The 13437-nt window shown below is 44.6% G+C and overlaps 1 protein-coding gene across 1 annotated transcript in view; it reads right to left on the bottom strand.

The window, feature by feature from the left end:
• Positions 1–13437, bottom strand: part of ANXA5 (annexin A5) — a 30255-nt gene that overhangs the window by 13551 nt on the left and 3267 nt on the right. The gene's annotated exons all lie outside the window — the stretch shown is intronic.

Below are 13437 nucleotides of genomic sequence, written 5' to 3'. Positions count from 1 at the left end.
CCCGTGACCAGGCACCGCCTCCTCCTGCTCGGGCACCGCCCCCCGTGACCGGGCACCGCCTCCTCCCGCTCGGGCCCCGCCCCCTGTGACCGGGCACCACCCCCTGTGACCAGGCACCGCCTCCTCCTGCTCGGGCCCCGCCTCCTCCCGCTCGGGCCCCACCCCCTGTGACCGGGCACCGCCTCCTCCTGCTCGGGCCCCGCCTCCTCCCGCTCGGGCACCGCCTCCTCCCGCTCGGGCACCGCCCCCTGTGACCAGGCACCGCCCCGTGACCAGGCACCGCCTCCTCCTGCTCGGGCACCGCCCCCTGTGACCGGGCACCACCCCCTGTGACCAGGCACCGCCTCCTCCTGCTCGGGCCCCGCCCCCCGTGACCGGGCACCGCCTCCTCCCGCTCGGGCACCGCCTCCTCCCGCTCGGGCACCACCCCCCGTGACCGGGCACCGCCCCCCGTGACCAGGCACCGCCTCCAGGCTCCCAGAGGTCTCACCACTCTGACCTCGGGGCTTGCTGAGCCCACATTCAACCTTGACACCCTCTCCTGGGTAAATCCTAATTTACCGCAGGATTTTAAATAACCAGCAAGGTCTAAAAAGACATTTGGTAGTTCAAGTGCCAGAAGAATAGAAATCTTTGAACTCAGAACTTCATAAAAGTGGACTGAAGACATTCTTTGTCATGATGTTTTCTGTTTTAACATATATGTAGTACTTTTTTTTTAAGAGAGAAAAAGCTCTATTGCAAAGCACAAAGCAAAGAGAACAGGAGGCCCGTGAGCCTTAGCCCGTCTCCCCGAGCTGGCGAGCCCCTGAGAGTTTTACGGAGTTCTGAGTGTTTCATAGCATCCGACAGAGGCAGGCGGGCTTCGAGTGACGAGTATAATGGTGTGAGATGAAGTCAGAAACCATCTAATTATTGATCATGCGCAGACTGACTGAATGCTTAGTCACAAAACACACAGGAAACGGTGGTCTCAACACAATGACTCCAGTATTACGAGGATATGCCACCTAAAGTTATATACAGTGCTTTTAATCATCAAACTAGTTTAACATTTCTAATAATACAAGCATACAGTATTTAGATCTTTAGAATCACAAGGCTTTACGAATGCTGAACATTAAATTTCTATCCTTACGAAAATGCCTGTGCTTCTAAATCATGTACTACAACACCTAAAATTTATCTTTTATATAAACGTTAATTTATTCCATTTGTGCTCAGAGAAAGCACAAATATGATGTTGTGGCTTTAAGATCCTCACAACATTTACTTTAATCAGTAAATCTCCTTGAAATTCTTCAAAACCTCCATTTAGCTACCATCTGAAATGGAGAAGCAAAGATCTAAAAGGGGTGGGAGGACATCAAGTCTGGTTTATAATCATACATGTTTTATTATGAATGGACAAAAGCAAAGTCACCAAGGGAAAAAAATTCCTCCCTCAGCCTCAATTATCGTATTTGCCTAAAACACCAAAATTAACCAAATTAAAAAAAATTACAACAGAGCCATGTTGCAGAACTTCAAGAGGACACGGCACCAAAAGAGAAGTGAGCACCCATGCCAGCTCAGAGGTCTCCTCTCTATAGGAACCTGGAAACGTGGCCTCTGCAGAGCCACGAGGCAGAGTTAGCGACCAAACACCCTCGGGAAACCCTGAGCTCATGACGCTCCTTGGATCAAGCGCGAAGATCATGAGGCCAAACAACAGCTTCCAAGCGGTGAAGAGAGGGGGCTCCTGTCTGCGCCCCTGTCTGCACTCCCGCCCAGTAGCTGCTTCCGTTCCCTCTGCCCAAGCTACACGATGCCAACTGGGAAAACGAGGCAGAGCCTCCCTCCCACCCGTGTCGTGGGAGTGGTCGTGAAACTAAGCCAGGGTGAGTCATCTCACCCAGTGGGCATTCCCTCCAACTAGACTAGTGTCCATTCCCTCCACCTAAAGAACACAGGGCGTGAAGACCAGCGAATGTCTGTCCATCAGCCCTGTAGATACTGTTGGCTATTTTAGCAGGAATACTTCAAATCAATTAAGCACCAGTGGCATATCTGTAAAAATGAATATATACCACACATTCTCTATATGACGGAATGTAGGACAAACTTGTCCTTTTTTTACAATACATATGGAGTTCAACATTTATTCACTCGCTCAACAACCATTTTGAGTTGCTATCCATGTGCCAAGTACTACATAAACCACTAATAAGGAGTAATGGTCCCTATGAAATAGAGAATGAGAGGGAAACAATCAAGTGCAGTTAAACATGTACACACAGAGACTGGACAGGGTGATATGGGCACATAAAGAAGGGAGTAGTCACCTGGCTGGGTTAGGGGACAGCCAGGAGAGAAGAGTCAAACTGGCAGAAGTCTTGAAAGTTGCCTGTGAATCTGCGAGGCATATTCAGGAAAGGAGAGAAGTGGAAGAGGTTATTTCAGCGTGCATTAAGACATGGAAGAATGAAACAATCTGTTATTTCGGACAAAGTGCTAAGTATTCCAACAGACTGGAACAAGAGCTAAGGTTGAAAAGGAAAACAAACAAGGGGAAGGATAGTGAGGGGACAAAGAACTGCAAAGCCATGCTACAGAGCGCAGACGTCCTGCAGACAGCAGGTAGCCCCGGGAGGATGTGTACGCAGAGACAGACAACATCAATTTTATTGTAATAATAATTATGACAGTAATATTACTCTGGCAGCAGTGGAGACAATGGAAAGGCTGTGCAAGAGTAGAAACAGGATGAATATTTAAAAACTACTAACACAGGAAAAAGTAAGGAAGACCTGGTTTAAGCCAAGAGTGGTAGGAATGGAAAGGAAAAGACAGACAGGAACAGGGCTGAAGGGGGGAAGGATGGTTCATTTCTTAGACGGATGGCTGATTTTGCATTTCACCACTGTCGGCAAACAGAAGAGAAGAGGCTTGTGAGTTAACACCAAAGGTGGGGCTGCAGGAGAGGCGGCCACCGGACAATGGAGTACTAATCAGGCAGAAAGACAGGCCAGCGCAGAGGGAAAGGCACCTGCGACTGGAGTGGCAGCTAACAAATGCTAAGTGCAGCGCTGAGCCACGCACTGCTTCTACGAACATCTCAGCGAAATCCCACTGCGCAGACGGGAACACCCCGGCCTAGAAGTGCGGCAACCCAGCCAGGACCAGCACGCAAACAACAGCAGAGCTGGGACTGACACACAGGGGGCGGAACTGTGGGTCTCAGCTACCCTGCCGTCTACAAAAGCAAGGAGCCCATCCGAAGTGAGGGATGACACAGAAGCCTAAGGAAAAAATGTTCCAGGAGGAAAAGAAAAGGCAGCGTCCAACACCACAGGGAAGCCAAGTAAGAGGGGAAACCAAAGAGCGTCCAACGTCGGGACAACCAGGAGGCACGTGGTGACCTCTGCCGACGTGCGCGTGGAGTGCTGGGGTACAGCCCGACTGTGGAACCCTCCAGAGTGAACGGAGGGGCAGATCACTGAGTGGAGACCTCGGTTTGCAAACGAAGAGACAAGCTACTGAGAGAACCAATGACGAATGAGGCTGTGAAGAAAGGAGAACGGGGAACTGCAGACAGGAAGGAAAGATGAAAGAAGTCCCCACCCCACTTTAGGAGAAAAATGTATCTGATCCAGTCTATAGGCCATGCGGAAGTTGCTGGTAGGGGGAGACGTGCAAAACAGGAGGGAGGGCAAACAGGACGGAGAAATCTGCCTTAAAGAGAAGCGACACCTGACCCCTCGGACTGGGAGAAACCAAGTGAAAGATGGAAGCAAGAGAAGTGCCCTCAGAACTGAGCTACTGAGAATAAAGCAGAAATAGCTGCTGGCTACATTTCTGAGAGCTTTCGAGGGACCGGGGAGCCCCAGGCTGCAGCTGCAACGCCACGTACCAGGAGCAAGAAGCCGGACGTGAGTCACAGGGCAGTACGCTTGCTTGGTCACTCCGCCCCGACACCATCACCGCCCACGCAGGCAAATCTGACTTCAGACGACTCATACCAGAGGACTTCCCCTGTTTCCTTCGGCAACTCCCCACTGCTCCCAAGTCAAACGTGCTTCCCTGGAGACGTGAGTTAAAGGTAGCCATCACTCCGGTCAATTCCACCCCCAACTAGGTGCTTCTCCCTTCACGCATCCTCAGTTCACCTTTAATCCCCTTTATCCCGACACCAACGCCTCACCCAAGACAATTATTACACATTCTGAGACAATACTTGGTCAAAACATGTAATTCACTCTTTCAACTCTCACCTTCGAAAATACCCATTCCTCTGGCTCTATAATTCTGCGGATTTGTTTGTTTGTCTTGTTCTAAAGGAAAAGGTCTTTTATAAGATTAAGCACACCAAAATAAAATTAAGCCAAAAAACAAGGGAAGGGTTACATTTCAAGACACCGAACCTAAAGAAAAGGGAAACTAGTACAAAGATACGAACTTCGAGAATCAAGATCAGAGAACGCACACCTGTCTGGGCCACTCACCTTTACTTGACAGACAGCCTTTCTCACAGCACAGAGAGGACTCAGCTCCCTTTACATCTGTCTTTCAGTTCTATGCAATCAATGCTTCATCAGGCACACACAACATCCCACATAATACTAATTTGGAGCCAGAAATCACAAAGCAAATCCCAAAAGCAGAGCAACTGATAAGCAGCTGCAGAGTGACTCTGCGGCCCGGCTCCTCGGAGGGCGGGTTCCAGCACAGAGGGGCAACCTGGAAAGGTGGGAGGAGAAGCCCAGTGGGCACAGTCCCACATCCAGGCTGCCGCCAGGGCAGGGAAGCTCTTACTAAGGTGTGCGTTAGCAATCTACATAACATTTTCTGTGACAGCGTGGTTCCTCTGATGAGCAAAAAATATTTTTTGAGAATCACTGTACTTAACAATAATTGTGAGAGGACTGTGCTTGATGGAGTAGGAAGTTCCAGGAATTAGTCCCTCCATGCAAACAACAACTGAACTGGCAAAAACCGTCCAAATCAACCACTGGGAACCTCCAGAGCCCAGGGGACACAGCAGCACCCAAGGAGGGGCAGGAAGAAGATGCCTGTAAACTGTGACACAGGCGGGTGGGTTTCATCCTCCCCGCCTCAGCCTGCACCTTCAAAGGCCACAGAAGAGGCACCTGGCTGGGCGGCCCCTCCCCACGCAGAGTGGAGCCTGGCCTCCGGCCGTGGCTCCCCGACTCTGTCCCACGGGCAGCAGCTGGCCCTGGGTGCACTCTGGGGGTATGCATGCCAGGGACAATCTGTCAGATGGAAGTCTCAGAGCTGGGGAACCCGTCTAAGGCTTGCCCTCCCAAAGGGCAAGAGAAACCCCTTGCAGAAGGCTGGAGCGGTATGAAAAAGGATTAAATGGAAGCAGCCTGGGGAGAAGGACGACCTGCAAAAATCACTTAAACAAGCCAGGACGGGAGCAGGTCTATTCCAAAGGGAACAGAGGGGACAGTCACGGAGCTCCTGACAACGTGAACGGGGAGTTCCTACGGTCTCCAGCAAGCCCAAGCCCAGGAGAAGAGCAGAGGCCTGCAGGACGCTGTCCCGTGCAGGACCACCCAATGTGTCTTCTCCAGCCACGACAGAATGTTCACAAATATGTGGAAATTAAACAACGTACTCTTAAACATCCTATGGTTCAAAGAAGAGATCTCAAGGGAAACCAGGAAATATCTCGAGCTAAGTGAAAAGGAAACCCAACATACCAAAACTTATGGGATGCAGCAAAGGCAGTACTGAGAACAGCTCTAAATGTTTACATTAAAGAAAGATCTCAAATCAGAGACCTAACCTCAAAACTGAGGGATCTATAAAAAAGAAGAAACTAAACCCAAAGCAAGCAGAAGGAAGGAAATAAAAATTAGCATGGAGTTAATGAGGTGGAGAATAAAAAAAGAGAGATAGTCAACAAAACCCAAAGTTGTTTCTGTGAAAAGATCAATAAAATCACAAACCTTTAACTAGATTGAAAAAGAAAAGAAGAAAGAAAAAAGAGAGGACACAAATAACAAAACCCAGAACTGAAAAAGGGAACATTACTACCAATCCCACAGAAGTAAAAAGTAATAAGAAGATACAATAGAACACCTGTACACCAACAAACTACATAACCTAGACGAAATGGACAAATTCCTAGAAACACACACAGGACCTACATTACTTCAAGAAGAAATAGAAGAGCTCAAGAGATTGAACCAATAATCAAAAACCTCCCAAAAAATAAAAGCTCAGTATCAGATGACTTCACAGGGGAATTTTACCAAACATTCCAAGAAGAATTAACACCAATTATGTTCAAATTCTTCCAAAACCTGAAGAGGACGCATCACTCCCTATTTCATTCTATGAGGCCAACGTCACCCTCATACCAAGGCCAGAAAGGAAAACTGCAGACCAATATCCTTATGAACACAGCACAAAAACTCCTCAACCAAAAACTAGCAAACCGAGTCCAAAAGCACATTAAAAGAATCATACACCATGAGCAAGTGGGATTTATCCCACGTATGCAAAGGTAGTTCAACACAAGAAAAACAAAGAAAGTAACATCCTACATTAACAGAGCAAAGGAAAGAATGCAAATGACCATCTTAATTGATAGAGAAAAGTCATTACACAAGACCTAGCAACACTTCTTAATAAAATCTCTTGAACACCAGGAATAGAAGGAAACTTCCTCAACATGATAAATGGCATCTTTGAAAAACCCATAACTAACATCACTCTCAATGGTGAAGAACTGAAAACTTCCCTCAAAGATCAGGAACAAGACAAAGATGCCCATTGTCACCACTGTCATCCAACACTGTACTGGAACTTCTAACCTAAGGAGCTAGGCAAGAAAAAGAGTATCCAAACTGGAAAGGAAGAAGTGAAACTTGCCCTATTTTCAGATTACATGATCCTGAATATAAAAAATCCTGAAAATTTCACAGCAAAGCTACTGGAACGAATAGAAAAGAAAAAAAAAGCAAAACACAAGGGACAAAATCAACACGTAAAAATCACTAATATTTCTATAGATGGCAATGAGCAATCTGAAAAAGAAATGTAAAAACTCTACTTTTCAATAGCAATTAAATAATCAAATATCTACGAAAAAATCTAACCGAGGATGTAAAGGACTTGTACACAGAAAATTACAAACCTTTGCTAAAAGAACCCAAAGAAGATCTAAATAAATGGAAGGACAATCCATATTAATAAATTAGAAGGCTAAATATTGGTAAGATATCAATTCTACTCAAAGCAATTTACAGATTCAATACAATCCCAATCAAAATTCTATCAGCGCTCCTTGCAGAAATGGAAAAGCCAATCAGATTTATATGGAAGGGTTCGGGGCCCTGAACAGCCAAAGTCACTGTGAAAAAGAAGAATCAAGTTAGACAAGGTAGAGGACTCACACATGATCTTAAACTTCGTACAAAACCTCAGTAGTTAGATCTGCATGGAAATGGCACAAGGACAAACATATAGAGCAATGAAATAGAATTGAGAGTTCGGAAATCAACCCCCACATTTATAGCCAAACTAATTTTTTGGCAAGGGTGCAAAGTCCACTCAAATGGGAAAGAACAGTCTCTTCACAAATGGTGCTGAGAAACTGGATGTCCATATGCAAAAGAATGAAGGGGGATACTTGCCTCACACCATATACAAATAATGGCTCAAAGACCTAAATATAAGAACCAGAACTGTAAAATTCCTAAAGAAAATGTAGGAAGCTTCCCAGAACCTTGCATTAGGCAATGCTTTTTTAGACTTTAAAGCACAAGCCAAAAAAGTAAAAATAAATGAGACCTCCTCAAAATTAAAAATATTTGTGCATTAAACAACTTCATCTTGAAAATGAAAAGTCAACCTATTCAATGAGAGAAAATATTTTGAAACCATGTCTCTGAGAGGAGTTTAACATCCAGAAAATACACAGAAATCCTACAATTCCAAAACAAAGACAAACAACCTAACTGAAGGATGGGGAAGATTGGAACATTTCTCCAAAGAAGACATCACAAACGGCCAAAAAGCACATGAAAAGGTGCTCAACATCCTAAGACATTAGGAAAATGCAAATCAAAACCATAATGAGATATTATTTCACACCCACTACAACTGCTACTATTAAAAAAAAACGGAAATTCATAGTTGTTGGAAAGATGTGGAGAAATAGGAAGACTCGCTGCCAACTGGACTGTAAAATGGTGCAGTCACTACTGCATGACAATTTGGAGGGTCTTCAGAAAATGAAGTATAGAGCCACATGCCCTAGTGTTCCCACTTTTAGGGATATACCTGAAAGAACTGAAAGCAAGGACTCCAACAGATCTTTGCACACCAACATTCAGAGCTGCATTATTTGCGATTGCCAGAAGACAGAAGCAACCCACGTGTCCATCCACAAATAAATGGATAAACAAAAGGTGGGAGAGAGGGTTACGAGACAGAAGCCAAGGTGGCATGACTAAGCTTAGGGCTGCAAAACAAACAGCAGAAAACAACTCCAAGAGGACTGAGGGGTACACAAACACATACCATGTGTCAGAGATGAGATCTCAACCCCTGACCTGTACTCCTACTCCAATCCCATCAGAAAAGGTGAATGTTAAGGTTCAAAGCCTTAAACCTAACTGGTCTATAGTTATCACTCCCTATAGCTTTCATGCTCCTTCTTATTTCTGCTCCTTTGTATTTGCCATAATTATCCCACCACCTTTTATTTCTTTAAACATAAAGAGTGTACGGCAGGTGCATGAGTGAATGCTCACCTTACACGTGGGAGACCCGGGTTCAATCCCCGGACAATGCACCCAAAAGAAAAAAAAAGTGTAAGGGGGGAAAAGTATAAATTTTGTAAAAGATTTTAAGTTATCTGCAAAGGGGTGAAAAGAAAGATTTTATAATCAACTAAGTCAAGGTTTTACAAACATAACTTAAATCTTTCTGGTGCGTTTCTTTAAAGCTCCTGTGGCTACCTACCTACCAGTTTAAGAATGTCATCCTTTGGCCAAGACCAATAAAATAAAAAGTTAAATCATGCACTCTAGAAGTTTCCCACAATCAACAGTGATGCTGTGAGTCTGTTACTGGGCAAATGACATGGGCCTCCAACAGGTACCGGGTAAGGGAAGCGAGTGCTATCGTACCCGACACTCAACTGGGCATTCCGTTAACAGCACTTGGAAAGCTATGTCCCGAACCAACTCACTCACACCAATGTTTTAAAAAGCAATCAAGTTTATAGAGTTCCCATACTAAAGAAGTGTATATACATTTTCCCAACTTTATGTCCTTTTGTACGTAAACAAGGGGCAGGAATTCTTCTTTTCATGAAAGAACTCTTTTTTATTGTGAAACATGCCATATATGCCAAACAGCAATAAATTTCTAAGTACTTTGTGAGAAGTTATAGAACAGATTTCAGAATCTGTTCAGACTGGAAGAAATATCAATATAATGACTCAGCAGTTATACTCATTTGTTAAATCCTGTCTCCTCTATTGTAATCCCTCCTTCTCCTCTGACCCTTCTCCCAATCTTCAGGGTCATTTGGAACCATGCCCTTCTAACACTCATGCCAGAAAGGGGTGTCGGCAATATGGGACTGGGGGATGGAACCAGCTGACCTTCTTGGAGATAGGATGCTCTCTGGACTGCAGGACTGATCTTATCGGAACCACCTGGAGGTTGCAGGTTTCTGGGAAGCAATCTTAGTGCAGGAAACGTGTAGAATCTCAGACAGAGTCCCAGGTGCTCTCTGGGGTTGACAGGAATAGTGGGTGGGGGTGGCAAACCCTGGTAATGAGCATTATCTAGCTGAAGCTGACATAAGAGCAGCCTCCAAAGCAGTCTCTCGAATCTGTGCACTCTCTCCATCATGAGGGGCAGGAATTTAACAAACATGGCTAGCCCCAGGCAAAGGTAGGGAACGTGTCAGCTTCAAACCCTTCTTAGTTTTAGGAAGGGATAAGCAGTACACATGGCTGACCGCAGAGAGGCAAGAGGATTCAGGGATCACACACACCAGCTGTTTACTAGACAGCATACCTGGAAATTTTTACAAAGAACTTAAATTCAATAAATCCACTCCACTACTAAATCACTGCCTCTTTCCCATCTCAAACCTGCATTCCTTTCTCAATTAAAAACATATTCAACCACTTGGTCAAGTCAAGCTAATCCACTGACCCACCAAGTCTGTCCACTCTCTCCCACAACCCCTCCCACCTAAAATCCCAGCCAGTGCCTAGCTTTGGTCCTTGCGATCTCACTGGGATCACTGCAATGGTTTCCTAACCAGTCTTCCAACATCCAGCTTTCTTTCTTCCCCCTCCCCCATGCCACCCACCTCTGGAGCCCCCAGAAATGCAACACCACACTGCCACCATGGGAATCTCCAATTTGGAATTTTTGAGTTTGCAATATACCTGCTCTATCAGTATCTTAGTTCTATTTCCCTTGGTATTTCCCATGTCTAACAACAACTGGCACATAGTTGGAACCTGAAAGATTCAGACATTCACAAATGCACGCACAAACGGAAAGTAAAAAGAGTAGTTAGGAACTGACATCCAAAGAGATGAAGCCAACTAGAACACAAATCTCTTCTGGTTAACCAATTGCTGGTATGTTTATATATGTAATGCACTAGATTAGGTTGAGTCCAAAAAACACATGAGGCAAAGATCTTAGGAGCACTAATTTAAAAAAAAAAATTAACTGATGTTTGTGAAATTTTATAGTATATAGTCTAGATGAATAAAATTTATTTCAGAAATGCATCTATGATGTAAAAAGGTGTACTTCTTCCATTTTAAACGTCTAAGGAGTTAAAAAAAAAAGAGAACCTCAGACGGCCCCCTCTAAGTAGCGTGACCACTGTGTAGGTCTCCCAGGGCCGCTGGAGGCTGGAAGTGGGAACTGAGTTTGCTGAATACCAGTGAAATGCTCAGTGACTCGCAAAGCAGTTTTGAATGAAGTTCTCTCCCAGTATTTAAAATGAAGAATCAAAAGAATCAAGACCTGGAAAGACTAACTCAAAGCACCACAGGCTATGGGAAAACAGGTAACCCTGGTCTAAGAGTGAACCACATACCACAGAGATGCAATCTTAAAAGCGAGTGGTACAAAAAAGTAGTAAGTGGCATGAAAAGATGCAATCAAAATCCTCTCGAACGAGTATATCTCCATTTTATTTATTCACTTGGGCTGCCTAAGTCCTGTGGAAACTATCATGACACAACGATTTCAAGCCAACCAAATAATTTCTAATCAAACCTCGTACAGTTTAAATACATATCAAGGAGATAACTCTGATGTTTGCGAAGTTTTCTTGTAAAAAAATTACGTTGTTTTATTTTGACTTCAGGACACTCCTGCTGCCCTGAATATATTAACCCTTTATAAACATTATAAATAAAGCTAAGGTCAGCCTGCCTAAAAATCTAAAATTTTAGTTTCACCTTAATGAAAATGAAAACTATAAAAGTCTTAAAATGGATTAAAACTTATTAAATGAACTGTCAATGAAAGACACCCAACTCTTGATTTATTTCAAACCAAAGAAAACAGGTCCACATGCTTTCAAGTACTCAATTTTTGGTATCTATGAAATAATTTGGCACCAGCTAAACAGCAAAACGGAAAACCTGCATGAACAAACGTAAGATGCTTTTACAGGAGGGAGAACAAATGAATGTTAACATTACAGCAATGGTACATGGAAAAAATACAATCAACTCAAGCTAGGGCCTAAAGTCCACAGTAGCGCCGTGATGTGCTTCTATCACATGTAACAAGGCAGTGCGCCAGGGCTAAACGTCAGTGAGAGAGCGGCATGGAAGCCGTGGCGGTCGCGGTGTTTCTCCGTCTCACTTTATTTGTATTTATTTTCTTTTCCTCTTCTTTCTTTGTAGAAGAAATGGAAATGTCCTCATATAGACTGTAGGGGCGAAGGCATAACTATGCGATTACACTGGGAACCATGACTGTTTACTTAGGATGGACTGCATGGTATCCGAATAAAACTGTTTAAAGATGGACAGACTCAAGTGCATGAGAAAATGTGGCGCGAAACATGTACCTGTTCACTGCCAGTATGGAAAGAGAATGGTGCAGCTTCTCTAGGGCTACTGGGGATCCCACAGGAGGCTAAGTGCGGGGTGGCCATCTGATTCTGCAACCCCATTATTAGGTGTGTACTTGGGAGACCTGAAAGCAGGGAAATGAATGGGCGCCTGCATGCTGGTCTTTATGGTGGCAGTATTCATGACTGGAACGGACCGAGGTGGCCTAAGGGTACGCTGACCGGCAAACCAGCGGTGTGTACGGACAATGGACGGCTGAGCAGCTGCAAGGAAGGCAGCTGTGGGGGAGGCAACTAGGCGAATGGACCTTGAGGCCAGCGTGCTGAATGAAACAGACCAGGAATGAAAGGGCAGGTGTTACAGTGTCTCACTAATATGGACTAACTATAACGCACAAACTCTGAGAACTGGATCCAAGAACACAGGTTTTCAGGGGGAGGCTTATTGTAAAGGTTCCTAGGTAGTAAGCTCTTAGAGCAGTCACAGCTATTCCTGAGTTGTAACGTTATTTATAAATTCCGAGGTGCTGAGCTTTTTGTGGATAACCTGGTCACTCCCTGGAATTTCAGGTGTCTGTGACACCTGACACTCAGAGCTAGAGTTCTGCAGCTATGAAAGCCAACTTTACTCCATTCAGGAAATGATCAAAAAGCTGAAAAAGAGATCAGACTTCAGCTAGGGGTATGATGAACTCATCTGGTCAGGACTGAGGTACATCACACTAAAGGGTAAAGGATGATAGCAACTGTGTTTTAAAATTTCAACTTTTGTATGAGACCAAAGAAAGAGATTTTTATTTGGTGCAAAATTTGTATTTTCTGTAGCACACTAACGTGTATGGTCAGTTTTTTTGAACACCATAATTACAAGTAACCTTGAATAGGGAGTGAGATCTTGTTGTTTGTACAGGTTAGTGTGATGCCCTGATACATCCTAGAGTAACCTGGGCCAGAAGAGTAAAAAAGTATTTGCAAAATCCCCTCAAGGGACTGGAGAAAAATGTAGAAATATTAAACTTCCTCACCTGGGGAATTCCTAATATTCTTGTAAGCAGTGGGGACTACCAATTTAACAGGCCAACCCCTTGATCTTGGGGCTTGCCCTTATGAAACTTATTTTGGCAAAAGATAAACTAAGCGGACTTACAACGATACCTGAGAGTCATCCCCAGAGAACCACTTCCATTGCTCAAATGACCTCTCTCTATCTAAGTCAATCGGCAGGTGAATTCACTGCCCAACCCCCTACGTGGAACATGAATCCCAAGGATTTAAATAAATCTCCTGGCAACGTGGGACAGGACTCCCAGGGATGAGACTGGCCCTGGCATCACGTAAGTGAGAAGCTTTCT

The sequence above is a fragment of the Tamandua tetradactyla genome, chromosome 22, assembly GCF_023851605.1.
Source record: "Tamandua tetradactyla isolate mTamTet1 chromosome 22, mTamTet1.pri, whole genome shotgun sequence".
In the NCBI taxonomy this organism is placed as follows: domain Eukaryota; kingdom Metazoa; phylum Chordata; class Mammalia; order Pilosa; family Myrmecophagidae; genus Tamandua; species Tamandua tetradactyla.
The sequence above is the reverse complement of the archived record's forward strand: the minus strand, read 5'-3'. Positions and strand labels throughout refer to the sequence as shown.